Source organism: Dasypus novemcinctus, chromosome 6 (genome assembly GCF_030445035.2).
Source record: "Dasypus novemcinctus isolate mDasNov1 chromosome 6, mDasNov1.1.hap2, whole genome shotgun sequence".
Taxonomy (NCBI): domain Eukaryota; kingdom Metazoa; phylum Chordata; class Mammalia; order Cingulata; family Dasypodidae; genus Dasypus; species Dasypus novemcinctus.
Genome location: NC_080678.1, coordinates 40,555,053 through 40,578,797, shown reverse-complemented (window position 1 = coordinate 40,578,797; position 23,745 = coordinate 40,555,053). Strand labels below are relative to the sequence as shown.

General features: G+C 38.1%; 1 protein-coding gene and 1 pseudogene across 1 annotated transcript in view; both read right to left on the bottom strand.

Moving 5' to 3' along the window:
• Positions 1 to 23,745, bottom strand: part of HPSE2 (heparanase 2 (inactive)) — an 827,209-nt gene that overhangs the window by 505,312 nt on the left and 298,152 nt on the right. The window lies entirely within an intron of this gene.
• On the bottom strand, positions 2,978 to 3,734 carry LOC139439153 (protein lin-28 homolog A pseudogene; annotated as a pseudogene).

The following is a 23,745-nucleotide window of genomic DNA, read 5'->3' as shown; positions in this document are numbered from 1 at the left end:
CAACTTCATTTCAAATTCATAGGCATAAAAGAACATAAAAAAGGCAGCTCAACAAATTATGGGAACATGACTCCTAAAAACTTCTTTTTCAGGCACTTTTATCTCATTAATTCCAATTGTTAACTCAGTTATTCCTCCAGTGTTCAGAAAGATGCAGAGATGAACACAGATTATTAACATGATATGGTCAAGTTCCCCTTACTAATGAAAAAAGATGAAGAGGAAAAAAATGCTTAATTGTATTCATATCTCACAAAACCAAACCCCATATTCTTTTTTTAATCTTTAGAATTAATAAAGGACTAACTTTGCTTTTGCTACAAAAAAAATTACAATGTTGTAATAAATTATAGTCCATAAATTACATGAGTTATATTTTTCCATGTATCACCACATTCTTAACACCCTGTGGTAGAACATTCCTGTATTTATATTATTAACCAAAATCCTCATCTGCTTCCAAAATCATTGTTACACATTCCCAATATTATCCTCCAGCTGTTCTACAACTAATATTCATCTTCCTAGACTACTCATTTCAGCAACAATCACATCCATAAATCAATAGTGTTTATTACATTCATTATAATGTGTTACCAAAGCCAACCTTACACATATTTACATTTAGCCTTATTAAACATTCTACATACATCCAGCATCTTTTCCCCTTTCTCATTCCACATTCCATCTCCCACCAACCTACACTTCATACGCCAACCCCTAAGTCTACTCATTTTATGTAGATCATATCAGTGAGACCATACAATATTTGTGTTTAGCTTATTTTGCTCAACTTATTACCCTCAAGGTTCCTCCCTGTTGTCATGTGCTTCCCCAATTTATTTCTTCTTACGGCTGAATAATAGTCAATCACATGAATATTATCTTGTTTATCCATTCATCAGTTGACAGATACTTTCTTTTAGCAACTGTGAATAATGTTGCTATGAACATCAGTGTGCAAGTATCTGTGTGCGTCCTCGCTTTCAGTTCTTTGCATATATTCCTAGTAGTGGGATTGCTGTGTCATATGGCAGTTCTATATTTAGTTTCCTGAGGAACCACCAGATCATCTTCCACAGAGGCTGCACTACTTTATACTTCCACCAACAGTGAGGAATGTTCCTGTTTCTCCACACTGTCTTCAGCTCTTCAAGTTTTCTGTTCTTTCAATAATGGCCATTCTGTATGGTGTGAGATGATGTCTCATCATCGCTTTGATCTGCATTTCCCTAACAGCTAGTGAAGTAGAGCATCTTTTCATGTGTCCTTTGGCCATTTATATTTCCACTTCAGAAAAGTGTCTGTTCAATTCTTTTGCCCATTTTTTAATTGTATTGCTTGTCATCTTGTCATTAAGTTATGTGATCTCTTTATATAGATTTATGGCAATCAATCCCTTATCAGATATATTGTTTCCAAAGAGTTTCTTCCATTGAGTAAGCTGTCTTTCTACTTTCTTGACAAAGTCCTTTGAAGAACAAAAATATTTAATTCTGAGGCAGTCCCATTTATCTATTTTTTCTTTTGTTGTTCATGCTTTGCATATAAAGCACCAACTACAAGATCTTGAAGATGTTTCCTTACATTTTCTTTTAGGAGTTGTTTGTTTTGTTTTTTTTTTTAATACCATAAGTCTTTATTTATTCATTATATCATCCCAAGGAAAAGAGGGGAAGGGGAAATGGTCAGCATGTGTTACAAAATAATAGCAGAAGGTAAAGGAAGTACCCAATACAAAATCAACCATCAAATAAACATACTCCAGTGATGGGGTCACCAAAGCTCAAGTGAAGTCAGTCTTCTGGAATTCAGGAATGAGGGGAAAGAATTAGGGAAAGAACAGACAGTTACATGTTTTCCTACTCTCCTCCCCATAAACTCAAGATTCCACAGAAAGTTTTGGTTTCTAGTGGTAAACATGGAGTTACATTTTTCCATTTTCCATTAAACAATCTTGTGTCCACTTTGAAATAAGTTTCTTGCACCTGCATAAAAGTTCCTGAGTCACCTAGATATACAGTTACCTTCCCTTTCTTGATCTCACACCCCTACATTCTAAATGGAACCCTCCCCACCATTGTTTCTCTCTATCCTAGGATTGATGGTTAAGTAGATTTGATCAATTCAAATACAGCAGTACTAATTCTTTGGCTTAAATCACTTTACTTGGAAGTTTGAGAATGAGGGATGGAGTGTTCCTAGATTCTTCAGATTTTTTGTACAAATCATTGAAGAGTTGTGGAGGTACCCCCAAAATTAATGTATGGGGAATTGGGGAGGGGGAACTGTAGAGGGGCAATGGGTTAGTTTTCAGGACAGAAGATCTAGTCCAAAATAGGAAATAGGGGAAGAGGGACACACAAAAAAATGTTGGTACAAAATCCCTGCTTCGAGAGGGGATCCAAGGTACAGTTATCCAAAGGAGCAAATAAACAAGATTGTATTGGCCCAGAATGGGGTAGGCATGAACTTTGGAGCAGTAGGTCTGCAGCTGTCCCAACCACCCCTTTTGCCTGTCATCACAGACCACTGCTTGGGATAGTTCCTTGCACCCTGTCCCCAGAGTGGGTAATGAGGAGACAAGATGTGGTAAAACCCTGCCTTAGCCCTGAGATTCCCTCCCACAGAATGTAGTAGTTCCTACAATGGTTCCATCAATCTGCTCTCACCTTGATCTTTTCACTCTGGCATGAGAAATATTTTAATAATTCCTTCTTTCAAAGGATAAGAACTTCCCTCTCTAGGTCATAGTCAAAAAGCTGGAGATTCTAGGGGTATTTCACACAGGCTTTGAGGTACTTCTCCTGAAAGCCCTCATTACATTTAGATGACGCATGGTTGGAGTTACTTTGCCTCATTCCTTCTACCCATCAAGAAGGAAGAGGGGGTGATGCTGTGGACCTGAGCCTGAGATACACAGCAGAGCCAGCTGCCCCCTACACACCCTATCCACTCTTTCCACTCTGCTGATTGATGCCTTCTCCTTAGAACTTCCAGATCGCAAAAGGATTGTCCCCACCCACCATGGCTCAATTCTGGGCCTCTGGGAGCAGGTCAGGGCTGTGGATCTCTTCTTCTTTCCCCAAAGTAGGAGAGCTTTCCTTGGGAGCTGGGGCCCTCTGAACTTTCAATAGACACGTGGCCACCACATGGCTGATGATCTGGCAGAAGTGGCACTTCTTAGGCTTGGATGGCAGCTTTCATTCCTTGACATGACGGTCAAGTCTTCCATAAATGTAGCACCTGTCAGATTTAGATCTGTGCTTCTATATATGTTCTTCCCCTTTGGCTGCCTCTCACTCCCAATACAAAACACCCCACGAGGTCCCATGACATGGATAGATTCCAGGCCCTTGGTAGACTTCTTAAAGGTGAACTCCACTGCCTCACCTTCCTTCAAGCTCTGGTAGCCCTCCATGTGTGGCTTACTCTGGCGCACAAAGATGTTTACCATGGGGTAAAGCATGACCCCAGTGCTGGCAGTCATGGATAGGAAACTCAACCCCATGTGCACTTTGAACCACTTACAGATGCCAGTATCATGAAGCAGCTGTGGCTTCTCTGCCTCCAGGAGTCATGTTCTCTGATGCCTCCTCCAAAGCCTTGGCACAGCCACCTACAAACTGCTGTTTGGACACAGGACCGATGGTTGTTCCCTGAGCTAGTGGCCCTGGGTCCCTCTCTTTTAGGAGTTTTATGGTTCTAGTTTTATATTTAGGTCCTTGATCCATTTTTAATTAATGTTTGTATAAAGTATGAGACAAGGGTCCTCTTTCTTTCTTTTAGATATGGATATCCAGTTTTCCCTGAGTGGGATAACAGCCTTGTCAAAAATCACTTGACCATAGATGTGAGGATGTATTTCTGAACTCTGGATTCTATTACATTGGTCAGTCTGTCTATCTTTATGCTAGTACCATGCTGTTTTTACCACTGCAGCTATAGAATATGCTTTAAAGTCTGGAAGTGAGAGTGCTCCAATTTCATTCTTCTTTTTAAAGATATTTTGGCTATTTGTGGGTCCTTCCTCTTCCAGATAAATTTGACAATTGTCTTTTCCAGTTCTACAAAGAAGTATACTGGAATTTTTACCAGACTGCATTAAATCTGTAGATAAGTGTGGATAGATTTGACATCTTAATGATAGTCTTCCAACCCATGAACATGGAATATCCTTCCATTTATTTAGGTCATCATGGGTTTCTTTTAGCAATATTTTAGTTTTCTGAATATAGGACCTTTATGGCTTTGGTTAAATTTATTACTAAATATTTGATTTTTTTTAGTCACTATTGTAAGTGGAATTTTTTTCTGACTTCCTCCTCAGATTGTTCATTAGTAGTGTATAAAAAAGCCCTTTTGATTATTGTATATTAATCTTGTATCCTGCCACTTCACTGAAATTGTCTACAAGTTCTAAAAGTTTTATTGTGGATTTTTTCAGATTTTTTATGCATAGGATCAAATCATCAGCAAAGAGCAAAAGCTTTACTTCTTCCTTTCCAATTTGGGTGACTTTTATTTCTTTTTCTTGTCTAATTGCTCTAGCTAGAACTTCTAGCACAATACTGAATAACAGTGATGGCAGAGGATATCCTTGTCTTGTTCCTGATATCAGTGGGAAAGCTTTCAGTCTTTCACCATTAAGTACAATGTTAGCTATGGGTTTTTCATATATGCACTTTATCATATTAAGAAATTTTCCTTTTGGAGTGTTCTTTATGAAGAAAAGGTGTTTGTATTTTGCCAAATGCCTTTTCTGCATCAAGTGAAATAATCATGTGATTTTTCTTCTTCAATTTATAAATGTGGTATATTACACTGATTGATTTTATGTTGAACCACCCTTGCATACCTGGTATAAACCACATTTGATCATGATGTACAATTTTTTAATGTGTTTTTCGGAATCAGCATTATTTTGTTGAGGATTTTTTCATCCATTTTCATTGAAGAAATTGTAATTTTCTTTTTTCATAATATCTTTATTTGGCTTTGGTAGTAGTATGATGTTCACATCATAGAATGAGTTCAGTAGTGTTCCTTCCTGTTCAATTTTTTGGGGGGAGAATTTGAGCAAGATTGGTATTAGATCTTCCTTAGATAATTGGTAGAATTCACCTATAAAGCCATCTATTCCTGGACTTTTCATTTTGGGGAGTTTTTTAAATAACTTTCCATTTCTTTACTTGAGATTAGTTTGTCATGGTCTTCTATTTCTTCTAGAGTCAGTGTGGTTTGTTCATGTGTTACCATGTATTTTTTCATTTCATCAATGTTGACTTGTTTGTTGGCATAGTGTTGTTCATAGTAACACCTAATGATCTCTTTTATATCTGCTGGGTCATTGGTAGTGTTTCTGTTCTCATTTATGATTTTATTTGTATCTTCTCTTTTTCCTTTGTTCATCTGGGTAAGGTTTATTGATTTTGTTGACCTTCTCAAAGAACCAATTTTAGTTTTGTTGATTTTCTCTAGTGTTTTTTTTTCTTTATTTCATTTATTTCTGCTCTAATCTTTATTATTTATTGCTTACTTTGGGATCGTTTTGTTGTTCTTTTTCTAGTTCCTCCAAGTGTACAGTTCGGGCTTTGACTTTAGCTCTTTTTTCTTTTTTAATATAAGTATTGAGGGCTATAAATTTCCCTCTCAGCACTACTTTTGCTGTATTCCATAAGTTTTGGTATGTTGTGTTCACTTTTTCATTTGTCTTGAGGTATTTACTGATTTCTCTTGCAATTTCTTCCTTAACCCACTTATTATTTAAGAATGTATTGTTTAATCTCCATATATTTGTGGATTTCCCTTTTTATGCCTATTATTAATTTCTAACATTATTCTATTATGATCAGAGCAAGTGTTTTGTATAATTTCAAAGGTTTTTAATTTATTGAGATCTGACTTATGTCCCAACATGTGGTCTATCCTGGAGTAAGATCCATGAGAACTTGAGAAGAATGTATATCCTGCTGTTTTGAGGTGTAATGCCCTGTAAATGTCTGTTAGGTCTTGTTCATTTATCATATTATTCCAGCCCTCAGTTTCCTTATTTATCCTCTGTCCAGATGTTCTATATAATGCTGAGAATGGAGTGCTAAAGTCTCCAAATATTATTGTAGAGATGTTTATTTCTCCCTTCAGTTTTGCCAGTGCATGTCTCACGTATTTTGGGGCACCTATGTTACGTGAATAAATAATTATTATTTCTTTTTGGTGAATTGTCCTTTTTATTAATATACAGGAACCTATATCATCTCTTATAACAATTTTGCATTTTTAAAATCTATTTTATCCAATATTAGTATCACTACATCTCCTCTTTTTTATTGCTATTAGCATGGAATATCTTTTTCCAGCCTTTCACTTTCAGCCTGATTTTGTCCTTATGTCTAAGGGGAGTCTCTTGTGGATAACAAATACATGGTTCCTTTTTTAAAAAATCCATTGTACCAGTTTATGTCTTTTAATTGGGAAGTTCAATTCATTAACATTCAGTGTTGCTTCTGTAAAGGTGTTACTTCATCCATTTTATTACTTGGCTCTCTGTTGCCATATCTCACTATTGTCTGTCTTTTAACCTTTCAATTTCTCTTCTGTTCTTCATTTCTACACTCTTCTCCAGGGTTTTCTACCTTGTCTTTTCCTATCAGCCTATAAAACACTCTTTAATATCTCTTGTAGATTTGGTCTTTTGGTAACATACTCTCTCAGTTAACTTTAAACCCACCTTCATTTCTGAAACATGAAGGCACTTTCTGAAAGATTGGCACTTAGCTTTATTAAGACTTCCTAGTAAGTAATACATTGCTTTTCTCTTGCTGCTCTTAAAATCCTCTCTTTATCTTTGGCCTTTGACAATCTGAATAGTACATGTCTCAGAGTAGGTCTATTAGGATTTATTGTTTGGGGTACATTGTCCTTCTCAAATAATGATATTCATATCCTCCATAAGGGTTGGAAAATTTTCAGTCAGTATTTCCTTAAATATTCTTTCCATCCTTTTCTGTTCTTTTCTCCTCCTGGAACACCTATAATGCATATGTTTGTGCATTTCATGTTGTCATTTCATAACCTGAGACCCTGTTCAATTTTTGAAATTCCTTTCTCTGTCTCTACTCCTATCTTTTCAAGTTCAAATGTTTTGCCTTTGAATTCTCTTACTCATTCTTCTAACATATCAAATCTTCTGTTACATACCTCTAATGTATTTTTAATCTTATCTGTTTTGTCTTTCATTCCCATAAGCTCTGTCATATTTTTGTAGGCTTTCAAATTGTTCTTTATGTGCATACAGTGTCACCTTATATCATTTATCTCGTTAGTCATATTTTCCTTTATCTCCTTAAATTGATTAAGGAGATTTGAACATCACTTATTGGATGTCTTAAATCCTGAGTCTCATCTAGATTCTTGGTTTATTTCTTTAACTGGGCTATATCTTCCTGTTTCTTAGTATGGACTGTTATCTTTTGTTGATTCTGAGGCACCTGCTTATGTTGCTGTTTTTACTCTGTTGATTAGTTTCTCTCTCTTGCCTAATGGTTTTATTTCACAGCTCTTCTTTAATTTTTAGTTTAATTTTTTCTAAAACATTAATATTGCCCTGATTAAGTAGCCAGGCCTGACCAAGTCTTCCATGTCTGGGAAAGAATCAGGAGAGACCAGTCTGTCTTCCTTCATTTTTCTGGCTGGCCAGCAATTGGTGCTCCTCAGTAAACCCTTCCATGAAGATGAATTCTTCAATTTCCACTTGCTCTTCTGAGCTAGCAAGTTATGGTTGCTACATTTGTCAAAGAGAAACCATAGTGAGCCTTCTGCTGCATCCTCCTCCTTCCCAGGAAGGAATCTGTCCTTTCTCCTCTCCATTGGCTGCTCAGCAGCAGATTTTATAGAGGCTGTTCACCTCAGAGGTGGGAGATGGACAGCTTTCCCAGGGGCAGGAGTATTAACTCACAGTTTTCCTTTAGCCTTTCCATTTCTTCATCCCCATTCCCTCCTGAACAATGTGTGTAGCACTTTCCTGGCCTGCAGGTGTCCCAAAGTGGCTGCCTCAGACGACCTCTATGCCTTCTTCTCTATCCGGCAAGAGAGCTGTGCCCTGCCTGAGCTACTCCAGCACCATCTTGGATCCATTCCATCATTTTTGCCATATTCTGTTCTTTAGAAGCAAGTCGCTAAGTCCTGCTCACACTCAAGGGTTACAGAAGAACATGAATATTAGAAGGCATGGATCATTGGGATCTGTGTCAGAAGCTGCCTGACACACTAGATTTCTGAAATAATGATGCACCTTACCTTCAATGAAGTCTCAGAAATACTGTAGGAAGTACTCAGTAAATGTTGATTAAAATGAATTCAAAGAAAAATGATTCTGACTTTGCTGATATAATCAATTACAATTTTGTTATTAATATTTCAAAATGTTTCTAACAATCTCTATAACTGTCCTAGTTTTTCTAATGCTGATTTTCTAAAAGCAAACAATCACAAAAACAGTATAATTAATGAGGAGCATCATTATAATATTTTTTTCAGAGCAATATTGATATGTACTCACCCAATAAACAAATCAACATTCTCATCTCAAATGACTCATTCAAGAGGAAGAGTAATTCAAATGATAAGCCATGAGTTGACTACATGTTCCCTCTTCCAAAAACCACAAGGTAGCATTATAATTTTTAGCCCATTGAGAAGTGGTAAGATTTACCTTCTCCTTTTATTTGTTCTAACTATTGACATCACTGTTTACACATGCTCTGAACTCTGACTGGGTTTCTCTGCCATATTATGTCACAGACTGCAGTGGAGCAAAAGTTCATGTGACAATTATTCAAGCCAGGCCTATAAGTACAAGTGACAGGAAGGGGTGGTTAGCCCCTTTCTTACACCACTAGCTAATGAGAGAAGGGAGAGGGGTGCAAAATGAGGGAGAAGTTGATAGAGTCATTTTGTAAGCATGAGGAAACTAAGCCCCTTTACTTTATTTAAACCAAAAGCACCCTGCAATAACCCTGCCTGGATGACAAGACTGCAAGTAAAGAAATATTGCAGACATGGCTCTGAGAGAGAATAGAATCAGAAATATATTTATCCTGATTGGCACCATTAAAATTCCCTGATCATTCTTACATGGTTGCTGTTCTTCTTTTCTTTTAACATGAAAATATACTGTCTTTGTAAAGAAGTAACAAAGGTAGCATGTGTGACACATGGAACCTCTAGACCAGACATTCTTCCAAGGAAGTCTCCCTCCTTTGCATGCAAGGAAAGGATCTGGTTTGGAGAAGCAACAGGGAAGTAACAAAAAAATAATACACAAGGTATAATATTTGGCTACATTTGCACAGGACCAGGAGAAAAATGCAAAAAAGTCTAGTATAACTGACTTCAAATGGTTTAAGAAAACAGATAAACTGAGTGTACAGGAAAACATGACAGTAGCTCTACTGAAAAACAAATTTTGAAGATGTTTTTTAAAAAACAATGTGTCTATTAGGGTCTCTCCATCTCACAGAAATGCTGCATGTTATCCTGGATACTTTATAAGTTTCCTGAGGCAGGAAAAACGCATTATTTCTCTGTGTGTTTCCAAGTACAGTGTCCAATATAGGATATGTGTAAGAAATAATAAAGTTAGCATTTATTGACTACTTACATAGCCAGACTGTCTGCTACAAGCTTAGCATCCAAATGAATCCTCTGACTGGTATAATCATAAAATCCAAATTATAGACAAGGAAATGAGGCTTGGAGAAGTTATGTGACTGGCCCAGGCTAAAATTTGTGGAGCCAAAATTCAGACCCAGGTAGCTATTAATAATTCCAAAGCCTTCACCACTCTTAACCTTACCCCAAATAAGTGCTGCCTTGAACTGATGCTCTTAATTATAGAGGGGAATGATGAGTGATGTCTTCCTGATTCAGTTTTCCAGAATTTTGTTTTCGTATGATATGGTCAGAAAAGTATAATCTACCATCAGAGGCAGGCTCCTTTTCACAAGTGAGGCATTTAAGCAAATCACCTTTCTTCCCTCTGTGTTCCATTACCCACCTGTATGTGAAAAGAGAGTGGTCAAAAAAGCTAGAGGCCATTGAAAAAGGATTCTCCTGCTCAAAAGAATTTGCATGGGAAACGGACTTTGGCCCAGTGGTTAGGGCATCCGTCTACCATATGGGAGGTCCGCGGTTCAAACCCCGGGCCTCCTTGACCCGTGTGGAGCTGGCCATGCGCAGTGCTGATGCGCGCAAGGAGTGCCGTGCCACGCAAGGGTGTCCCCCGCGTGGGGGAGCCCCACGCGCAAGGAGTGCGCCCGTGAGGAAAGCCGCCCAGCGTGAAAAGAAAGTGCAGCCTGCCCAGGAATGGCGCCGCCCACACTTCCCGTGCCGCTGATGACAACAGAAGCGGACAAAGAAACAAGACGCAGCAAATAGACACCAAGAACAGACAACCAAGGGAGGGGGGGGAATTAAATAAATAAATAAATCTTTAAAAAAAAAAAAAGAATTTGCATGCATGCATGTGTGTTTGTGTGTTTATGTTTGTGTGTACACACACATAGCGAAGAATGGAGTGGGGCAAAGTAGGCCAGGATTGGGGGACGGAGAAGAAATGTGAGAAAGGCTATAACAAATCCCACTTTAAAATGGCAAATCCTTCCTACCCCAGGTTAACCTTATCAGTCACTCACAACTCAGTGTGAATTATCAGTCTGCTTTCTTTTCAGAGACAAAGAATTACTGCTGCTCTAGCCAGGAGCAAATGATCATGCTACTGAGGACAAAGGCCTTCGAGGGCTAAAGAGACCCATGGGAGTTATGGTCATGGCCGATGGGGTTAACTACCAGGTCAGATGGCCCCTCTTTGGAACTGGTGTTTATATGTGACGAATCTGGACTCAGATGGGATCTCTCTTCATAAGACTTTCATGCTAATGTGCTGGAGGTGCAGTTAGTGTCGGGGTTTAAGATATATTTAGGGGATTTGAATCTCTGGACTGACAATGTGATAGCCAGGTCCTGAGCCTCAACAGACTCCAGCACCTACAATCTGACTTATTGGGCTCACCACACTCAGCTAAGATGGAGTTGAAGAAGGACAACCACCACACCATGGAGCCTAGAGTGATTACAACTGAAAGTGGGAGGATTGCATCCAGCATCCATGTGGAATCTGAGCCTCCTCTTGACATAGAGGTGCAATGGACACAACCAATCCAATGTCCACATAGAAAAGGTGGCATTGGATTGAGAAAAGTGGACATGATGGCTGATGGGTATGGGGAAAGGCAGGAAGAGATGAGAGGTGGAGGCGTCTTTGGGACATGGAGCTGCCCTGGATGGTGCTTCAGGGGCAATCACCGGACATTGTAAATCCTCACAGGGCCCACTGGATGGAATGGGGGAGAGTGTGGGCCATGGTGTGGACCATTGACCATGGGGTGCGGGGGTGCCCAGAGATGTGCCAAATGCAATGGATCTGTCATGATGATGGGAGGGAGTGTTGCTGGGGGGGGGGGAGAGGTGGGGTGGGGGTGGTAGGGTTCAATGGGACCTCATATATATATTTTTTTAATGTAATATTATTACAAAGTCAATAAAAAAAAAAACTACATTAAAAGTCAAAAAAAAAAAAAAAGGCTCTGATGATGAAGCAGTGGTGGTAAGCTCTAACAAAAAATAATTGCTCAATGACTCATGCCATCCAACCCATACTTTCTCTTCCCTTCACAGCTGCCAAAGCCCCAAACAAGTCCAAGAGACTGTTACAGAGTCGAAAAGGGATCCTGAAGGTTCCTGGTGGGCAAGGGGGATATTTCTTACACAAAAGAGCTGGGCTTTTTTCCTGGTAGTAGGGCTGACCTGGCAATTCTGAGATATCCTATAAAAGGCTTCAGTTGCAAGATCCCTCAAGGAGCTATAATTTACTTGATACTCTCTTTGTTACCAAGGAATGCCTTAGGATAGGAGACTTCCCACACAACTGGAACCTTGCTAACTTGGCCTTATCCCACATTAGCCATTTATAATTCAGCTCTGCCACTGTGACTATGACCCGTTGGCTTTATCAGTGCTGATTTATATCACCAGGTTTCTGTACAACACAGCAGAGATGCGGGAAGACTCAGTCATCTCACTACGCCAAACTGTCCTCGCACTGCCTGGGCCTGGGCCCTTCTACCCCAACCCAGGCTTACACACTAAGGTATCTTATATCAGCTTTGTTTGAGGCTTGTGGGCCCACTTAGTTCAGAACAAAGGATACAGCGACATATTGAGGAGATGGATAGGATGGACTATTTTGAACCTTGAGCAGTTAGTTGAAAGGGAAGGATAAGATATCTGGATGATACTGGTAAACCGGGAGTGAAAAAACAGACATCATGGAAGCAGTAAAATGTGGTCAAATATGACAGGAGAACTGGTTAGGAGCACTGGCTTTGGAGTCCGGTAGACCTGGGTCCTCAGCTCAGCTCTGCCAATTGGTAGCTCTATAAGCTTGAACACTTTACTTAGGTCCTCTAAGCCTCAATTTCTTCATCTTTAAACTGGAAATAATTCTTCCACAGTCATGTGATGAAAAAAGTAATGTAAGCAGAGTACTGAGTATAGTGCAGAATCTATAATAAGCACAAATAGTGGCAATTATAAGACAGTACTTGGAGTGGGAGGAAAAGAGCACTAATAGATTGGAGAGGTTACAGGCAGAAGGTGGGTAGACCTTAAAATCTTCATTCCTTTTTCCATTCTGTTGGGAACCCTCGTGGTACCAAATAAGTCAATAAAATCTTGATTAAAAACACTCATGACAGCAAGATACCAAGGGTTTCCTAAAAAATGACAGTACTAACATCATTAGGGAGAACATAATGAGCTTTAAGCTTTTAAAAGTCACCAATTCGTTGGAAATACATTCTGAAATTTCTTGTTTCTTTATTTTCCTATGCTTTTACTTTTCTATAATAGATAGGAAACCTTCAAGTGACTTTTTACTTTTTTTATTAGACCAGTTGTAGGTTTACAGAAAAAACATGCAGAAAACACAGAGTTCCCTATAGCCCTCTAGTACACACACACAGTTTTCCCTATTAACATTTTTATTAGTGTGATATTTTTGTTATAATTGATGAAACAATATTATCATAATTATGCTATTAACTTTAGCTTACTGTTTAAAATTGGGTTCACTCTTCAGTTTTTCAGTTCTATAGGATTTTTCTTATGGTAAATTATATAAAATCTAAAATTTCCCTTTTCATGACTTTTCAAATATACAATTCAGTGGTATTAATTACATTGAAAATTTGGGCCTCCATCACCATCATCAATTGCCAAACCTTTTCAATCACCCCAAACAGAAATACAATACCAATTAAACATTGTAACTCTCTATTCTCCTCCCCCAACTGACCCTGGTAACCTGGATTCTACTTTCTGACTTCATGACTTTGCATTTTCTGCTTATTTCATCTGAGCTTGTAGTATACGTCCTTTTGCATCTGGCTTATCTCACTCAACAAGATGTCTTCAAGGCTCATCCACATGTAGGGTAGATCAGAACTTGATTCCTTTTTATAGCCAAAATTATTACATTGTATGTATTTATCATGTTTGGTTTGTCTGTTCATCTGTTGATGGACACTTAGGTTGCTTCTGCATTTTGGAAATTGTGAAAAATGTTACTATGAACCTCAGTGTACAAATATTTGTTTGAGTCCCTACTTGGAATGCTTTTGGATATATAGTGTGAAGTGGGATTGTTGGAGCATATAGATTCTTTTCTGAGGAATCCCCAAACTGTTTTCCACAAACCCACCAACAAAGGTACAAGTGTTCCTATTTCTCCACATCCTTCCCAACACGTAACTCTCCATTTTTTTTAATAGTAGTCATTCTAATGGGTGTGAGATGGTATCTAATTATGGTTTTGATTTGCATTTCCCTGATGGCTAATGGCTATGATCAACTTTTCATGTACTTATTGGTCGTTTGTGTATCTTTTTTGGAGAAATGTCTACCGAAATTTTTCCCCATTTTTATGGATTTTTTTGTTTTGTTTGTGTTGGTTAGTTATGAGTTATTTATATATTCTGAATGCTAAACCCTTATCAGATGTATGATATTTCAGTTTCCTGGACTGGTACCATAAAATGGGTTGGCTTTAAACAATGGAAATTTATTAGTTTACAGTTTGAGGCTGTGAAAATGTCCAAATCAAATCATCGCCAAGCTGATGCTTTCTTCCCAAGACTGCTGATGATGATCCTTGGTTCCTCTGCCATATGGCAAGGCACATGGTGGCATCTGCTGGTCTCTCCTGTCTTTTCAGGGTTTCTTTGATTTCAGCTACTTGCCTCTGTGGCTTTCTCCATTTATTAAGGACTCCAGAAAGAGGACTAAGGCCCACCCTGGATAAGGTGGGACATACCTTTTCAAAGTAACATAATCAAAAGGTCCCACCTACAATAGGTTCACACCGACAGGAATGGACTAGTTTTAAGAACATGATTTTCTGTGGTACGTACAGTCTCTAACTATCACAGAGGCTTAATCTATTTACATTCCATGTAATTACTGATAAGGCAGGACTTACTTCAGCATTTTATCCTTTGTTTCTAATAAGTCATATCTTTTTCTGTCCCTCTTTCCCTTTATTGCAACCTTCTTTTGTGTGTACTTAATCTTTTGTGATATAACTGATTGATCCCTTTTTCATCTCCATTTCCATGTATTTTTAAAATACTTTCTTTGTGGTTACTTAGAGGTTTGTATTAAACAACCAAAGTCTATAACAAACTAGTTTGAAAAGATACTAACTTTACCTCAAAGAATATACCATCTCTGCTCCATTTCCCTGATTTATATTGTCTTTGTCACATATTACCTCTTTATATTTTACATGTCTATAACATGGAAAAATGATTATTTCTTATTTGATTTTATTCTAAATCTTATAGAAAATAAAAAGAGTAGTAATACAGACTGAGGATACCATTCTTTTAGGTAATGCACTTACCCACTCACTTACCTTTGCTGGAGATCTTCATCTCTACATACTGCTCCAAGCTACTATCTCTTGCCCTTTCCTTTCATCCTGAAGAACTCCCTTTACCGTTTCTTGAGTAAATGAATGCCTGAAAGTCTTCCTCATTTTTGAACTCCCTCATTTTTGATGAATAAATAAATTTCAGTTGGTAATTTTCCTGTTTTAGAATCTTTAAGTATATTATATACTGCCTTCTTGCCTCCATGGTTTCTAATTATTAATAAGCACTTAGTCTTATTGAGGATTTCTTATATGGGATGAATCACTATTCTCTTGCTGCTTTCAAATTCTCTCTTTATCACTGGCATTTAACATTTTGATTAATATTTGTCTTGGAGTATTAGGGTTTATACTATTTGGATTTCATTGTACTTCTTAGACATATACATATAACTATGTGTAAGATTTGGGAAATTTTCAGCCAATATTTCCTCACATATTCTTTCTGCTGCTTTTTCCTTCTCTACTTCTGGCACTCTAATAATGCGTATCTTGGTACCCTTCTTTTTGCCCTACAGGTACCTTAGACTTGGCTCAGTTTTCTGTTTGTTTGTTTTTCATTCTTTTCTCTATCTGCTCCTCTGACAGTATGATTTCAATTGTCCTGTCTTCTGGTTCACTGATGCTTTCTTCTACATGACCAACTCTGCTGTTAAACACTTCTAGTATATTTTTCATCTCTATTACTGTTCTTTTCATCCCCATAAGTTCTCTTATGTTCTTTTTTAAAGTTTCTAATTCTTTTTTTCCATACATTATCTTTCCTATAATCTTTACTTCTATATCTGAATTTTGTTTATTTTTTTCCATATTTTTCTTTGGCTCCTTGAATTATTTAGGAGATTTGACTGTCTGTGTATCCTTTGAAGTTTTAATTAGTCCCCTTGGCTAAGTCATCTCTTCCATCTCTTCCTGTGCCTTTGTTTCTTATGATCTTCTGTTGATATCTGGACATTTGGTTGTTTTGATGTGCTAACTCTGGAAATCAGTTTCTCCTTCTTGCCTAGTTTTTAGTGTAGATTGGATGTGTATTAAAGCTCTTCTTCAATGCTTGGTCTAGTTTATACTGAACCTTTAGAACAGCCCATGTTTAACAGTTTGGATTTTCTTAGTTCTTTCTGCATCTGCCTCTTTTCCTGGGCATGCACAGTAACTTTTAAGATTATCCTATTATGTGTAAATGTTTCCCTCAAAGAGAGCATTTCCTTTCCTGTGTTCCTCCTAAGAGGCTAGGATGTGCTCAACTCTTTTTCCACACTTTGGGCCACCTTTCACTACAGCTTTCAGCCCTGGATCTGTCCTAACTTGCAGCAGTTCATTTTCCCCTTTTCATATGGCTTTTCTGCCTCCAATAACTTCTGCCTCAGGGGATCCTAACCCATAGGGCCAGATGTGTTCAGACACACCTCATCTTTTCATTTAGGTACACCAACAATTAGGGTCCAGATCAGAAGCATGCACAACTTGTCAATAGTACTGCCACAGTCCATTCTGATTTCCCAGGCACTGCTTTGTATGCACTTGCATGCTGATCAATAGGGCTCCATCTCGGGAACCTGTGGTTTTGATTTACTGTGCCTGAATATGTGTCAAACTCAAGCCACAGCCATGACCAAGACAAGAGGTGAGTATGGCGGGGCAGAGCACTACAACTGTGTCTTTTAAACTGCATAGGACTTACCATGTGGGAGGGGTCTGGACTGGCAGGTATATGTGGCTCTCCTAACTTTTATTTATTTTGGTGGATTTTTTCTTGGATTCAGAATATGTGGAGTCTTTCTGCAGTCTCTATCATCCTCCAGAGTTCCAAGCAAGTTGAAGTGGTCCTTTATTTAGTTATTTCTAAGAAGAAGTAGCCCTGTGGGTATCTTCTGCTGCCATCTGCATAACATCACTCCTTTTCAATTGATTTTATTATGGATATTTTTCTTTGGCTTTTATAACTTTGATGTAGAAAGCCCATTAATTCATATGAAGGAATATAATGAAAGGGCTGTGTCCCTATTTTGAAAAGTGAGATAAGGAGTAGCATTGATGGTGCCCATGCATAGGAGACAGGACATTCTTTTTCTACTTAATTTAGCATTTGCTGAGCTCTCCTTAAGTGCCAGCCCTTTTGAATGCTAAGGATAATGAGATGAAGGGGACCCAGTGAGGAGAACTGTATTCTCTGCCTTTGTATTTGGGGGTAACATCTTCTTGCAATCTATATTTCCTTAACTTTCACAATCCTCTTTGCCACCCACTCCTCTTACCAAAAACCCTGAAACTTCTCATCATTTCATAATTCACCCTTGTCCTTTGAGTTCAGAGGTTACAACATTGCCTCTACAAACACAGGACATCCTATTTTTCTGCCTCTTTTCCGAGATTCCCTATGCCCATTAGTACCATATTATCCTGAGTAGTTCCTCATTCTCCTCCATTTAAAAAACTCTAAATATTTAAGAGTTAACAAGCATTGCTTGATGTTCCACAATTTGCAAAGCTGTCTCAATCAACATTTTCTCTCATCACCAGTGATTGCTCTCAATCACTTATAGGGGTATCTAATGTGTTTTTCATATATGAGGTCAAAAGAAGTGGCAAGCTGAACACCAGTCAGCAAAGCATCATCCTTGCTCCATTTAGCATATCAGCGAGAAATAAATGAAATAAAAATTTTTCATTCTATTTGGGGAACAGTTATAAATATGAGGTGAGTACAATATAAACCCAGCATTTTCTACCTTGTTCCTTTATAATGAATAAATATTTTAGGTTATAGTGTAGTGAAACTAATAACCAAAATTTGGTTATTGTAAGTGCTTAGAGATGATAGTGGATATCCCCCCCAAAACTCAGAAATGAATGTTAAACTGAGTATTGAATACCCATTGGATCAAAGTATCAATGATATCTAAAACTCTTGTAAAACCATCAGCCTAGGAAGATCTAAATGCATTACTATATCCAAAGAAAGAAGGTATGATGCACAAGAAGACTGGTCAACCATGGATGCAGAATCACAGAGACCAATTCTCATATAAGTAGGAATATGTTTAGCATACAGATTTCACTGATGGAACAATTTTTTATTGAGTACCTCCTAAACATTGTTTTAGCTCTAAGGATACCATAGTAAACGAGGAGGAAGTCCCTGCCCACACAGAGTTTACATTCTAGATGGAAGGAATAAACAATAAAGAAAGAAAGAAATAAGAATTTCCACTTATTAAAAGTGCCATGAAGAAGACATGGCAAGATAGAGCATGGATGCATGGTGTGCTCAGTCAAGCAGGAGAGGGATACTTTAAATTGGTTTGGAATAGGTTTGGCAGAATATAACAAAAGAATCCAAAACAAAACTAACTTAAATGAGATAGTTTATCTCTCTCTTATTTCAAAAAAACCTGGAAATAGGCATCCCAGAGTCTTACAGATCATCATGGACTCAAGCTTTCCAGATCTCTATTCTGCCATACCTAGGAAATACCCTTTTCCTGCATGATCCAAAATGTTGCAATAGCTCAGCCACCCCCACATCTGGTGTTCCAGGGAACAGAACAGAGAGGAAGAGGAAGGATGCACTTCCTTCCTTTTAAGAATTCTTTTCAAAATACCACAATTTGGCTTACATTTCATTGCCCAAAATTTAGTCACCAGACAACACTCAGCTACAAGGGAGGCTGGGGAATACAGTCACTCAGCTGTGTGGCAACATGCCTAGCAAAGGAAGAAAGAGAAACAGACTACTGGGAAGCAATTGGCATTCTTGACAGAGGTGGTTAAGGAAGGCCTTTCTGAAGAGCTAACATACGACCTGCGGCCTCAATAATGAGAAGAAGGTACTCATGGCAAGAACTGGTGGTAGAACATTCCAATCAGAGGAAACACCAAGTGCAAAATCCCTAAGTGGGAATAAGTCCATTTCATTGTGTATCTTTAGACTCAAAGATGGCTAGAATGCTTGTACATATTGAATAAAGGAAAAAGTGCTAGAGCATGAAATCAGGAAATTAGCATGTTTGACCTTAGACTAGGGCATGATAAAAAATTTAGATTGGAGTATTTCCAGTTCCCCTGAAAGGGTCATTCCCATTGTGATCAGGATTTAAGACCATTTTAGTCAGACACTATCAAACATTCTATTTATCTAAGTCCTCTTGTTGTGAATGCATGCTCATACAGCAGTCTTCTGATTTCACATGCTCAGTCAATAGAGTGGCTTCTGATTATGATTTGGCTTGTTCTCATGTAGCTCGAGCCTCACCCCCACCAACAGTTCCTTAGCAGCCTTTCCAATTGTTGCATTGGGATGCTTGTGCTTTAAAAAGATCATGTAGGTATGACATGAACAGAGATGCAATTTAAGGTAGTTAAATCTTAAATTCCCTCAAAACGAACATGCTGGTTAAGTAAAAGAAGATCTCATTTTTGGCTTCCAAGAAAAATATTCAGAAAACACTCTCATAACCTTTGTTTGCAATAAAATAAACAGCTCAACAGTTTCCCTTCTGCTTCTCCCAGATTTTGTATGGGTTTTGTGGGAAGTGCTCACATCTGCAGAGAGAAGAAAGGAAGCAGCTGGAGGGGCTGTCTCTTCTGGCATGTGCTCTCTGTAAGCTTTGATAATATGAGTCACTGATCTTCTAGAATGTTTAGCTGTTTAAAGATGGATCTGAATTCCCAAAAGGAGATCAGCAGGGTTATTAACAAAATAATGTTCTATAAAGCTAGTGCCTCAGAGGTCTTGTATTGCCTACATGTATGTCATACACACATGCGCATCCCACACACTTTAGAATTAGTTTCCTAGGGCTACCTATAACAAAGTACCACAAACTGGATGGTTTAAAACAACAAAAATTTATTGTATCTCAGCTATTGAGGTTCTAAGTACAAAAACAAGGTGTCAGCAGGGCCGTGTTCTCTCCAGGGGTTTTAGAAAAGAATCCTTCTTTGCCTCTTCCTAGCTTCTGGTGGCTGCAGGCATTCCTTGGTCTGTGGCGGCATAACTCTAATCTCTGCCTTGTCTTTACATGGTTATCATCTCCCTGTGTGTCTCCACCTTCACATGGCATTCTCTGTCTCTGTGACTCTTCTCCTCTTCTTATAAGGACACTAATCATAATTTAGTATCACCCTAATCATTATGACCTCATCTTAACCTGATGACTCTGCAAAGACTATTTCCAAATAAGGTCACATTCACATGTACCAGGGGCTAAGACTTAAGCATATATTTCAGGGGGACACAGTTGAACCCGTAACATATATATTCACAAACATATCCACAAACACACACAAACATATACACTAGGTAAATATGACCAAATAATTTGCACAATACACATTTCAATATATTTGTGGAACCTGACTAGGCATCAAAAAAACCAAGTTAAAGTCAAGGTTCTGTTCTAAGAATTTATAGTCAAACATATAATGGAGTTTAAAATTTTTAAAAATGCAAGGGTAAGTGGGTCACACAGAGAACTGTGGAACAAAAGAGAAGCTAATGCAAAAGCAAAAGTCAATCTTTGATTAAAATAATGAAGAGTGATAAAGATAATTATTATTCATGCTATCTACTGTGGAGGCTTTCCTACATGCTAGGCAATGTGCTAAGCACTTTACTTACCTTATCTCATCTAATAATAACAACTTTAAGAGACAAGCACTGTTTTTATCCCTGACTTACAATTAAAGAATCTGAGGCATGGAGAGATAAAAGTTAAAGGTCTGAGAATTAGTAAATGATTGCACTGGAATCAAACCAGATCTGTCTGACTCTAAACCCTTTGCTTCTAACAGCTCCTTCTGCTGTGTGATGTTCGCATGCCATAGGGGTTGGGAGAAAAGAGAGGAGAAAATGAAAACTTAAACAACATTAATATTAAAAGTTTACAGTGTTTCTATTTGGTCATATTTTTGTCAGACATCACCTGAGCATCATGTCAAATTTAGGAACAATATTTAAAGGCACAGACTTTCACAGTTAGAAATTTCTAGTACTGGCTTCCACTACTTCTAATTAGGCAAACTTGGCCAAATCCATAAAAGTTTCAATTTTTTCATCTGAAAATGGGAAAATACTTTACAGAGTTTATGTCAAATTGTAGGTAATGCGTGTGAAGAGAAGAACACAGTGCTTGCCACATAGTAAGCAAAGAAGGCACTAAAAATATGGCAGCCTGTAAGTTTATTACTATTATTCAAATAGCACTATTTCTGAGATATTGATCATATTTGTGGATCATTTTCTGCATAAGATATTAATTCATATTTTTTAAGTGTTTTCATGATTACTTTGCATTCTGCTAGAAACTACAAATTTCTTTAAAAGCTCAAAGCCAGGCTCTTCTGAGGCAAAGGAGATAGATCTTATAAATCGAGTTAAGTTCACATTCCCCACAGAACTGAGAGGGATTCTTTCCAGTCTCTTGTCAAAATTATCTCTTTAAAAAATAGTCAGTGGGAAAGGAGTCCCAGTGGCTGCTGGTGTCCTGCCAAATCCAAACACCCATATCTCTTCAAAGGTCTAGCCCAAAAAGAAATAACATTTTCTGTCTTGACTGACAACACTTATCTTGGATTTCAAAGCATCAAAGCACTGTTTGTACCCAAGATGTTTTGTGAAATGACACTCAAGTGTTCAATGATCTACATTTGAAAGGTTGTATTTCTGAAACTGATAAACCCCAGGGAACCTCACTAGAGAAGCCCATTTTCAGTATATAAATTTCATCTGCATTCAAAAAGGCATCTATTATTCAGAGGCATTTAGAGTCTACAGCAGACAAGCTAAGGATTGAGGGCAAAAGGCATTCACCTGGATGGCAAAAAAAAGGAAGAAGACATTAGAAATACAGGAAAGCTAGGCAAGCAACTCATTGTTACTTCCAGACCTAAACTGAGTTCTGAGAGCAGAACAAGACTGTAAAATAGAAGCAAGGCTTATACAGTTTTACTCCTTCTTCTATCTACTGCCACCTCAGAAACCAGTATGCTTCTGCATACAGTTTTTCCATAGAAATATTCTTCCCTCAGATTCTGTCAACCAAAAGCCACAAGTACCACTTCTTCCATGAAATCTGCCCCTTTTCTACTGTGATCAATTCCATCAAACCTAAAAGCTGAACTGTTAACTCACCAAAGTACTTACAAAGATGTGAGACTGTTTTTATACTTTACGACAGGTGGTAGGGGAAGGCACTGAATCCCAGTGAATCACATAGTGAATGTCTTAGTTTCCTAGGGTTGTTGTAACACAGCACCATAAACTAGACGGCTCAAAACAACAGAAATTTACTCTGTCACAGTTTTCAAAGCTGGAAATATGAAACCAAGGTGTTGGCAGGGCCATGCTATATGATAAACCTATCTAGTTTCTAGTACTTGCTGGCAGTCCTTGGTTTTCCTTGGCTTGTAGATACATGACTCCATCACCATACCTTTTTCCTTATCTCCATCTCCATCTTCACACGGCATTTTCCTCTCTGTGTCTGTCTGTTGTAAAGTCCAAATTTCCTCTTCATAAAAGGATACCTACCAGTCATAGTGGCTTAGGGTCCACCTTAATCCAGTTTGGCCTTCAGTAACCATATCTCCAAAAACTCTATTTCCAGATAAAGTCACTTTCACTAGGGGTTAGGACTTGAACATGTCATTTTGGGGGAACACATTTCAATTCTTAACAGTGAAAAGGTCATTCCACTTTTAATTCTTTTTCTGAATTTCTGATTAATTAAGAAGCAAGTCTCTGTGGCATATTAATATGTCATTAACACCTCTCTTTTTTCTAAGGATTCAGTCTCAGAGCCAAGGAAAAAGCAACACTACCTAGAAAGAATTTAATAACACTATTATGTTTATTCTGTCTTTATTTTTAGTAACTGTCTATTTAGGGCAAGTGATACTGGATTTCCGTTTATAGTAGTATGTAAAGTTTACTTTCTAAATTCATTTATTTGAATTATAAAAGTTAAAAACATGGACTTGATATAAAACTGATATGCAAATAAGAAAAATATGGAAGTGGGCTGAGTGACGAAATTTGAGAGATACTAGTTATTATATGATCTAAAAACAAAAATTTAAAAATGTATCCCTCTGGAAGTAGCTGTGGCTCAATCAGTTGGGCTCCCATCTACCATATGGGAGGCCCTGGGTTCGCGTCCCAGGGCCTCCTTGTTAAGGCAGGCTTGCCTGCATGCTGTGAAGAGCTGCTGGTCTGGGAGCCATGAAGTACCGCTGGCCCGCAAGTGCCGTGGAGTGCCACCTGGCCCGCAAGTTCCCCAGAGTGCCACCCAGCCCGCAAGTGTCATGGAGAACCGACTCAGCAAGGTGACCCAACAAAAAAAGGGAGACAAGTAAAAACACAGAGGAGCACACAGTACATGAACACAGAGAGCAGACAGCAAGCAAGCCACAAGAGGGGGAGGAATAAAAAAAAAATGTATCCCTCCACTATCCCATGGTAGAATGAATCTCTTTCTTGTTTGCACTCCCACAATCCTGTTTGTAACTCTAATATAGCAAAAATTAATCCTTGAGTTATAATTAGCTATATACATTGCCTGTTTTCCCTAAATGGAGTGTAAGCTCCTCAAAGTCTGGGACCTTGTCTTGTTCATCTTTGTGGATCCCTTTTATGTTATACTGAGTACATTCTCTGTGAATATATATTGAGTTGGGAAACTGGTTCATCTCAACCC